This window comes from Microcebus murinus, chromosome 21, assembly GCF_040939455.1.
Source record: "Microcebus murinus isolate Inina chromosome 21, M.murinus_Inina_mat1.0, whole genome shotgun sequence".
In the NCBI taxonomy this organism is placed as follows: domain Eukaryota; kingdom Metazoa; phylum Chordata; class Mammalia; order Primates; family Cheirogaleidae; genus Microcebus; species Microcebus murinus.
The window spans coordinates 24,348,980-24,359,842 of record NC_134124.1 but is presented as its reverse complement, the minus strand read 5'-3'; the positions used below and the strand labels follow the sequence as shown (position 1 = coordinate 24,359,842).

At 43.4% G+C, this 10,863-nt stretch overlaps 1 pseudogene; it reads right to left on the bottom strand.

Annotated features, from left to right (window-relative positions):
- Nucleotides 1-519: 519 nt before the first annotated feature.
- LOC142863424 (uncharacterized) lies at nt 520-590 on the bottom strand (annotated as a pseudogene).
- Between the last annotated feature and the right edge of the window lie 10,273 nt (nt 591-10,863).

Genomic DNA, 10,863 nt, shown 5'->3' with positions numbered 1-10,863 from the left:
ATATGGAATGCTGGAGGAGGGAGGGGGCAGGGGCAATATTTGTAACCCCAACAATATTTGTACCTCCATAATATGATGAAATAAAAGAAAATAAATAAATAAGGAATGCTTTATAAATTTGCATGTCATCCTTGTGTAAGGCTGGTGGCAGGCCCCCTCCGTTCCCTAGATCCAAAAAGAAAAGGCTCATGAGACCAGACCCACCAAGGACAAAACTGCCAGGCCTCGCTGAGAGGATCCACACCCAGATGTCCACTTGGATAAGAATGTTTTGGCTCCTGGATTCCACAAATACCTCCAGACCCTCCTAAAATCCCCAGCTCTTCCCGCCAAAAATCCCTAGCCAGGCCCAAAGGGTATAAAAGGCCTCGGGCCCCTTCAAACAGCGGCGACTTCTGGGGCCCCCCTCTCTTGGGATCCCAGAACCTCGTCCATGAATGTATAATAAAGCCACGTGGCTTGGCCCCCACTCTTTCTCTCTCTGTGTCTGTCTTTTCGCCACTGCCGATAAACCTTACACCTTGTTCAGGGCCATGCTAATCTTTTCTATATCGTTCCAATTTTAGTATATGTGCTGCCAAAGGAAGCACAAGATTGTATTTTCACTTTCGACACAGGCTTTAAAATAACAAGCACTTACAATGCAAATGCAACCCTAAAAATAATTATAAAAAAATTAAATTAAGTAAATAATTTTTAATAAATAAAAATTAAAAAATAGAAAAAAAATAACAAGCACTGGGTTCAAACTCCAGTTCTCCCACTTACTAATCTGTGACCTTAGGCAAATTATTTAACTTCCCTTATCCTCAATTTCCTTATCGGTAAAATAAGCACAAAAATACCCACTTTACAGAAATACTATGAAGATAAAAAGAGAAACAGTGCAAACCAAGTGGCACATGGCTAGATCCCATGCAAGGAACTACTAGCATGGTTAAGTGTAGTTTGGAATCAGTGAGTAAATTAGAAAAGCCAGAGTATGTTAAACTCCCAAAGGCTTCTTTTTTTTTTTTTTTTTTTTGAGACAGAGTCTCACTTTGTTGCACAGGCTAGAGTGAGTGCCATGGCGTCAGCCTAGCTCACAGCAACCTCAAACTCCTGGGCTCAAGCAATCCTTCTGCCTCAGCCTCCCGTCCCAAAGGCTTCTGATGCACTGATTCTCAAACTAATTTTGGGGACATCTAGGAGTCTCTAGTGCCCTAGGGGGATTCTGTAAAAATCTCTAATAATATCTGTTTATTTTAGATCAAAACAAAACCTAACACTGCACGCCCTAAAATAGTTGTGGGGAGTGTATTTCATGTAATGGGAATGAGTAGTGAGGGAGACAGAGGGGATGGCAGGGTACAGTGGCTCATACCTGTAATCCTAGCACTCTGGAGGCTAAGGTGGAAGGATCCCTAGAGGCCAGGAGTTTAAGATCAGCTTGAACAACATAACAAGACCTCATCTCTATAAAAAAATCTTTAAAAATTAGCCAGATGTGGTGGCACATGCCTATAGTCCCAGCTACTCAGGAGGCTAAATCAGGAAAATCACTTGAGCCCAGGAGTTTGAGGTTGCAGTGAGCTATGATGAGACCACTGCACTCTAGACAGGGTGACAGAAGGAGACCCTGTCTCAAAAAAAAAAAAAAAAAATTAAGCAAATCTAATCAGACATCCACAGATGTGAGGTTATACAAAACCTCAGATCTTATACAAAAGTCAAATAAAAATGGATTATAGACTTACATGTAGAATGTAAAGCTATAGAACTTTTATGAAAAAAATAAGTGACAATTCAGTATCTACAGCTGGGGAAAGAGTTCTTAGACTTGACACCCAAAAAGCATGATTTATAAAACAAAAAACTGATTAATTGAACCTTATCAAAATGTTAAACTTTTGCTCTGTGAAAGCCCATGTGAAAACAAGGAAAAGACAAGATACACCATGGAAGAAAATATTTGCAAGCTACATATCCCCAACAAAGGACCTGTTTCTAGAATATATCAAAAACTCTCAAACTCAATAGTAAAAAATCCAAACAATCAAGTTAGAAAATGGGTAAAAAAAATGAAAGCAAAGATCATGAAAGAGGATATACAGACAGCAAATAAGTGTATTTTCATGTTCAACATCATTAGCCATTAGTGAAATGCAAATTAAAACCACAGTGAGATATTACTTACACATGTATCAGAATGGCTAAAATAAAAAATAGAGACAACACCAAATGCTGATGAGAATGCACAGAAACTCGATCACTCATACATTACTGATGGGAATATAAATGGCACAGCCACTGTGGAAAACAATTTGGCAGTTTCTTAAAAAACTAAACATGTAGCTGGACGTGGTGGCTCATGCCTGTAATCCTAGCACTGTGTGAGGCTGAGGCGGGAGCATCACTGAGGCCAGGAGTTGGAGACCAGCCGAAGCAAGACCTAGTCTTTACGAACAATAGAAAAATTGGCAGGGCATTGTGGGTCCTGTAGTTCCAGCTACTCAGGAGGCTGAAGCAGGAGGATCACTTGAGCCCAGGAGTTTGAGGTTGCAGTGAGCTATGATGATGCCACTGCACTCTAGGCAAGGGTGACAAGCAAGACCCTATCTCAAAAAACAAACACATGAAAACGAAACAAAACAAAACATAGGTCAGGACTGATGACAGGAAAAATGGTAAATACAAAAAATAAATTAAGTAAAAAATATAAAAATAAAAATAAATCAAAACAAAAAACTAAACATGTAACAATTATACAACCCAGCAATTGCACTCCTAGGCATTTATCCCAAAGAAATAAAACTTATGTTTACACAAATAACCTGTATAGAAATGCTCATAGCAGCATTATTCGTAATAGTTAAAAACTGAAATCGGCCAGGTGCGGTGGCTCACACCTGTAATCCTAGCACTCTGGGAGGGCGAGGCGGGCGGATTGCTCGAGGTCAGGAGTTCGAAACCAGCCTGAGCAAGAGAGAGACCCCGTCTCTACTACAAATAGAAAGAAATTAATTGGCCAACTAATATATCTAGAAAAAATTAGCCAGGCATGGTGGCGCATGCCTGTAGTTCCAGCTACTTGGGAGGCTGAGGCAGGAGGATCGCTTGAGCCCAGGAGATTGAGGTTGCTGTGAGCTAGGCTGACGCCACGGCACTCACTCTAGCCTGGGCAATAAAACGAGACTCTGTCTCAAAATAATAATAATAATAATAAATAAATAAAAACTGAAATCAACTCAGATGTCTGTCAATGGATGAATGGTCAAACAAATTGGAACATACATACCATGGAGCACTAGTTGGCAATAAGAAGGAACGAACTACTGTTATGTGCAACCACCTGGATGAATGTGCAGGGAATTAAGTAAGTGAAAAAAGCCAAATACAAAATATTACTTACAGAGAGGGGGAATGGGCATTTATTGAAACCTTAAAATCTGTACCCCCATAATATGCCAAAATAAAAAAAAAAGGAAAAAAATATTACTTACTATATAACTCCATTTACAGACGGATTAGTGGTTGCCAGGAATTAGGGAGGGAGCACAGAGGCAGGGGTGAAGCTCGGTGTGGTTGTAAAAGGGTAACACAGTGGTGGCCTGCACCTATAGTCCCAGCTGCACAGGAGGCTGAGGCAGGAGGATCGCTCAAGCCCAGGAGCTTGAGGCTGCAGTGCTCTGTGATTGCACCTGTGGACAGCCACTGTACTCCAGCCTGGAAAACATAGTGAGACCCTGTCTCTAAGATAAAATTTTAAAAAAGTTAAAAAAATAAAAATAAAAAGGCAACACAAGGCATTCTTGTTGTGGTGGAAATGTTCTGTATCTTGACTGTGGCGATAGACACAAGAATGTCTGTAGGTGATAAAATTGTGTAGAATAAATACACTCCTACATACGCACATACAAACACACACAAATGAGTACAAGGAAAACAGGGGAAAATCTAATAAATGAGTGGATTGTATCAATGTCAGTATCCTGGTTGTGACATTACACCACAGTTACCATTGGAGTAAACTGGGCAAAGCATAGCAGGGCTCGGTCTGTATTATTTTTCACAATTGTATGTAAATCTAAAATGACCTCAACAAATATTTCTGTTAAAATAAAAAAAATCTGTTAAAAAATTCTGTTAAAAAAAAATCAAGCAAATCTGTTCTCATCGTGTTCTTCAACCTCACAGCATCTTTGTACTAAGATTGTAAGTGCAAGGATGGAACTTACACTGGGAGAAGTAATCCACTTGCCTGAGGATGCAAGTTAGTAAGCATCTGATTCCAAAGCCACATTCCCTCCACTCTGAGCCGGGTGAGGCCTTCTGTCCCGGCTCCTAAGCCACCTAAGGCCTATTCTGTCCCCCTGGCTCGAATTCCATGCTGTTAACCCTCTCTTCGTTTGACTATATTTTATTTCTTTTTCTTTCTTTCTTTTTTTTTTGAGACAGAGTCTCGCTCTGTTGCCCAGGCTAGGGTGAGTGCCGTGGCGTCAGCCTACCTCACAGCAACCTCAAACTCCTGGGCTCAAGCGATCCTCCTGCCTCAGCCTCCTGAGTAGCTGGGACTACAGGCAGGTGCCACCATGCTCAGCTAATTTTTTCTAGATATATCAGTTAGCCAATTAATTTCTTTCCAATTATAGTAGAGATGGGGGTCTCGCTATTGCTCAGGCTGGTTTCGAACTCCTGACCTCGAGCAATCCATCCGCCTCAGCTTGCCACTACGCCTGGCCTATATTTTATTTCTTTAAAGTAACTTCTGGAAGTTACTTTGATTCCCCCAAAGCACTTGGCATAGGGCCTTGTTAAGGTAACGACTCTGGATATTTTTAGGCTGTTTGCTGGAGCTTCCAGATTATTGAGTGACCCAGCCCTGCCCACCCTTGAACCTCACCTCATGTTTCCCTGTCACTCTGTGTGGCTACACCTGCCTTCCTTCAACCCCTCCTGTCAGATATGTCCCTCCACAGGGCCTTTGCACGTGCTGTTACCACTGGCAGGAAAACTCTTTCCCTCTGGTTTTTTTTTTTTTTTTTTTTTTTTTTGAGACAGAGTCTCACTTTGTTGTCCAGGCTAGAGTGAGTGCCGTGGCGTCAGCCTAGCTCACAGCAACCTCAAACTCCTGGGCTTGAGTGATCCTTCTGCCTCAGCCTCCCGAGTAGCTGGGACTACAGGCATGCGCCACCATGCCCGGCTAATTTTTTATATATATATCAGTTGGCCAATTAATTTCTTTCTATTTATAGTAGAGACGGGGTCTCGCTCTTGCTCAGGCTGGTTTTTTGAACTCCTGACCTTGAGCAATCCGCCCGCCTCGGCCTCCCAAGAGCTAGGATTACAGGCGTGAGCCACAGCGCCCGGCCTTTCCCTCTGGTTTTAATAACTCCTACCTATACCTTAGGCCTCAGCTTAAACGTCATTTTCCTGGTCAGGGATGTTATATGCTTTCAAAGCACCCGGTAATTTTCCTTATGGCACTTTTCATGATTATAGTTAAATAATTATGCATATGCTGGCCAGGTGCAGTGGCTCACACCTGAAATCCTAGCACTCGGGAGCCGAGGCAGGAGGATGGCTTGAGGCCAGCAGTGACTATGACCGGGCCATTGCACTCTAGCCTGGACAACAGAAGGTGACCCTGTCTCTAATTAATTAATTAATTAATTAAGCAATTACTTGTTTATTGATTTCCTTCCTCAAGGCCAGGACTGTCTGTATGCTCACCATGGTATCCCAGCGCCTAGCCTGGTGCCTACCACATAGAAGGGGCTCAATACATATTTGGTAATTGAAATAATTCATGGGAAGGGAAATGTTTGGATTTGGAGAGCTAAGTCTAGTAATACTTTTTTTTTTTTTTTTTGAGACAGAGTCTCGCTTTGTTGCCCAGATTAGAGTGAGTACTGTGGCGTCAGCCTAGCTCACAGCAACCTCAATCTCCTGGGCTCAAGCGATCCTCCTGCCTCAGCCTCCCGAGTAGCTGGGACATGCACCACCATGCCCGGCTAATTTTTTCTATATATATTAGTTGGCCAATTAATTTCTTTCAATTTATAGTAGAGACGGGGTCTCTCTCTTGCTCAGGCTGGTCTCGAACTCCTGAGCACAAATGATCCGCCTGCCTCAGCCTCCCAGAGAGCTAGGATTACAGGCACGAGCCACCGCGCCCGGCCAAGTCATGTAATATATTAAGGAAAGAGGCTATAGTTGTACCCAAGAACCTAAAACCTGGGATGGGAAGAAGGCTTACTTTTCACTTGATCCCCTGAATAGTCTGAATTGTTCATTATGTGCATATATTCACTGGAAAAAAGTTTTAATCAGAAAAATAAATAAGAAAAAAATGAGCAGAGCTGCCTATAGGAAGGGACATTTGAGCCCACATTTTGGTCAGGACGCTCTCCGTGTACCCATTCTGTGTTCTCTCACTGCTGTCGGGGAGAGAGACTTATGGTCCATTGCCCTGGCAGGTGACATTCTTCCAGTTGCTTGCATTGCCAAGCAGGAAGTTTACTCTCTCCCCTCAAAAAAAAAACCCATGGGAAAGTACATACTATTCTAATTTTTCCTTATGCTGAAACAGGCCACAGGAGCTTGCTCCCACCAAGACACTGTCCTTCCCAGACTGTCATGGGTCCCAGTCAATGCTCAGGTCCCCTGAAGTCCCAAATCATTCAATCCTTTATTTATTTATTTATTTATTTGAGATAGAGTCTCGTTTTGTTGCCCAGGCTAGAGTGAGTGCCGTGGCGTCAGCCTAGCTCACAGCAACCTCAAACTCCTGGGCTCAAGCAATCCTTCTGCCTCACCCTCCCAAGTAGCTGGGACTACAGGCATGTGCCACCATGCCCAGCTAATTTTTTCTATATATATTAGTTGGCCAATTAATTTATTTCTATTTATAGTAGAGACGGGGGTCTAGCTCTTGCTCAGGCTGGCTTCGAACTCCTGACCTCGAGCAATCCGCCCGCCTCGGCCTCCCAGAGTGCTAGGATTATAGGCGTGAGCCACTGTGCCTGGCCTATTTATTTATTTTTTTAATTTAATTTTTTTTTACTTTTTTTTTTCTTTTCTTTCATCTAAGGGGAGTTAATACAGTTGTGCATTCAATCCTTTAAATAAAAAAAAAATACTAACCTTTATCTAGAAAGAAAGGAAGGAAGGGAAAGAGGGAAGGAGGGAGGTAAAAAGAAGGAAGGGAGATAGAGAAAGAATGAAAGAAACCCCACCCAGGTTTGCTCACAGGATAAGGACTGCTGCTAATTCCCAGCCGCCTTACCCACGACCCTCCCTCCTGGGACTCGGGTTTCTCCAGCCTGGCTCATTCATCTTTCTGGTTCTGAGCTGCTGTGAGGGGAGAGGGCTTTGTGGGCCTTGCGCCCATCCTCAGGACAATTTTTTTCCCATTGATTCTGTCCTTTCCAGCTTCCCCACGTGTCCCTCTGCCCAAGGCCCTGCTGTGGCCACCTCAGGGAATTCAGGGCCCGGCCTGACAAGCCTGTATCCTAGCTACCTCGGAAAAGGGGAAGGACCGTGGTGAGCAATGAGCTAGAAATAGATGAGAAGTGTTTGGTGAGGGAGCAGGCAGACATGAGCAAAGGCCACAGCTGCCTTCGTACCGCAGCTGGAGAACTTTCCCTGAAAAAGAACCTTATTAGAATAGCCTTCAGATTCAGATGACACATGGAGAAGGGGGGACATTGAAGAAAGGAAACAAATGTGTCGTATGCCTGCTGCCAGGTATGATGTATCATGGTTGGTTGTTTCAGATCATCTAACCCTCATAATAATCTTGAGGGTAGGAATTATTAAGCCAAATAACAGACTGGAAAACTGAGGCCCAGAGAGAGGCCCAGAGAGAGCCCCAGAGAGGACAAATGACAAAGCCAGGATGTAATCTCAAGGCTGTCTCCAAAGCCTGTTCTTTTCCAGGGTACCCCGCCACCAGTAGTTCTGCCAAAGATTCTTTGGGGGTCAGTAACAAAATACGATTAGTACTGGGTTCAAGGCAAGTGAGCAGTGAAAAGGGTGGGTTTGGGGTTAAGACCAAATTTGGTTTAGGTCATCAACTTCTTTTTGTTTTGAGACAGTCTCACTCTGTTGCCCAGGCTAGAGTGAGTGCCATGGCATCAGCCTAGCTCACAGCAACCTCAAACTCCTGAGCTCAAGTGATCCTTCTGCCTCAGCCTCCCTAGTAGCTGGGACTACAGGCATGCGCCACCATGCCCGGCTAATTTTTTCTATATATTTTAGTTGCCAAATAATTTTTTTCTATTTTTAGTAGAGACAGGGTCCCTCTCAGGCTGGTTTTGAACTCCTGACCTTGAGCAATCTGCCCACCTTGGCCTCCCAGAGTGCTAGGATTATAGGCATGAGCACCGCGCCCGGCCTTAGGTCTTCAAATTTTGGTGGGCTTCAGGTCACCTGTGGAGACTTTTCACTATATCCCAGGGCCACACCCAGGGAAGCCTGAACTTGAAACTTTGGGTAGGGCCCGGTAATCCCCATTTTCTCATGCTTAACCAGGGAAGAAAACCATAGGGTTCTTACTTTGAATCCTGGCTCTACCACCTACCATGTGGGTGACCTTACGCAAGTTATTTAACCTCTTTGAGACTCCGTTTCTTCATGTATACAATGAGAATCATCATATCTCCCCATAGGGCTACTGTAGAGATGGAAAGATATCAACACGCAAGAAATGCTTATTAACCCAGTCCTTGGCATGTAGTAAACATTCCAAACACGGTAGTTATTTTTGTTAGCATTATTGTCTAACAATGGAATATTCTTTTGGTAAAGTTGGCAATGGGAATGATTTATTATGGGAATCCTGACCTGTTAGAGACTGCCAAATGTTTCTTATACCAGATGCCAGGTAGAACAGAGATATTTTCAAATGAAATTCCCTTCTCAAGTTCTTTCCTTTGAACTACTGATTTTAAGAGATGATAATAGCACTTTGGCCTTAGGGAAATGTCAGGGTAAGAGCAAATTTATTCCCTCTTCAATTGTTGAGTCTTACAGAGAGCCAGAGACTGCTCTAGAAGCAGGGGTAAGGGACATGGGGGAAGTACACAGCGGGGACAACAATTAAGTTACATGAGTAAATAAGATCTATCATTTCCTGTACCCCCACCAGTGCTGAGAAGAAAGTCAAACACAGGGGTAGCAAGAGGAGGGCAGTACAGAATCTAGACAAACTATCATTTTCGCTTCAAATTAGACACTTTAGACTACTTTTTTTTTTGGCATATTATGGGGGTACAGATTTTAAGGTTTCAATAAATGCCCATTTCCCCCCTGCCCCCGCGACTACTTTGTACTTATTCCAAGAATTTTGGTGTTATTCATTTATGAGTTCTCTTCTCTTAGAATAGCTTTCAGAGACCAAATGTTCTTTAAAGTGGTCAATGTTTACCCACTAAAGAATAAATATTGTTACGGAAAAATATCTTTTTTTTCCAAATTAGTTTAATTCCAAGTGATACAGAATTTAAATAGAACAAAGACCACAGCCTGAGCAAGAGGGAGACCCTGTCTCTACTAAAATTAGAAAGAAATTAGTTGTATAAACTAAAAATATATAGAAAAAAATTAGCCGGGTATGGTGGCACATTCCTGTAGTCCCAGCTACTGGGGAGGCTGAGGCAGAAGGATCGCTTGAGCCCAGGAGTTTGAGGTTGCTGTGAGCCAGGCAGACACCACAGCACTCTAGGCCGGGCGTCAGAGCGAGACTCTGTCTCAAAAAAAAAAAAAAAAAAAGAGCAGACTCTGGCAGGATTCTGGGCTGGTTTTACTTTAATTCACAGCTAAGGTGGGAATGACTGAGTGCAAACAACTAAAGAGATGGTGAGGCTGGGTGTGGTGGTTCATGCCTATAGTCCTAGCACTCTGGGAGGCTGAGGTGGGAGGACTGCTTGACTTTAGGAGTTCAAGACCAGTCTGAGCAAGAGTAAGACCCCAGCTCTACTGAAAATAGAAAAAATTAGTAGGGTGTGGTGACACACACCTGTAGTCTCAGCTACTCAGGAGGCTGAGGCAGAAGGATTGCTTGAGCCGGGAGTTTGAGTTGCTGTGAGCTAGGCTGACACCATGGCATTCTAGCCCAGGCAACAGAGCAAGACTCTGCCTCAAACAAAACAAAACATAGAGATGGTGAGCCGCTTGTATGTCTTTTTTTTTTTTTTTTTACAAAAATTTATTCTTGGCTGGGCGCCGTGGCTCACGCCTGTGATACTAGCACTCTGGGAGGCCGAGGTGGGCGGATTGCTCAAGGTCAGGAGTTCGAAACCACCCTGAGCAAGACCCCGTCTCTACTAAAAATAGAAATTAATTGACCAACTAAAAAAATATATACAAAAAATTAGCTGGGCATGGTGGCACATGCCTGTAGTCCCAGCTACTCAGGAGGCTGAGGCAGTAGGATCGCTTGAGCCCAGGAGTTTGAGGTTGCTGTGAGCTAGGCTGATGGCACGGCACTCACTCTAGCCTGGGCAACAAAGTGAGACTCTGTCTCAAAAAAAAAAAATATTCTTAAATGTACAATAGGCTCCAAGACAACACTTCATTTTAGCTATAGGTGGCAGAAGATGTTATGGCAGGGAATCCAGATGTTTAAATAGGAATCCAGGGTCACTGTCACCTCAGCCACAAGGAACAGCTTACTTTTTGCCAGATTTCTTAGTTCCACCTCTTTTGTAGTCTTTGCAGTTTGCTGGTGGAAGGCATGGTCTCTCATTTTTGTTTTAGCTAGAATTTTGGCTCCATCACTTATTAGCTACGACGAGACCTTGAGGAAACTAGTTCACAGATCTAAGCTGTGGAGTCTAACAGACCAGGTTTGGAACCTTGGCTCAGCCGTCACTAGCTATG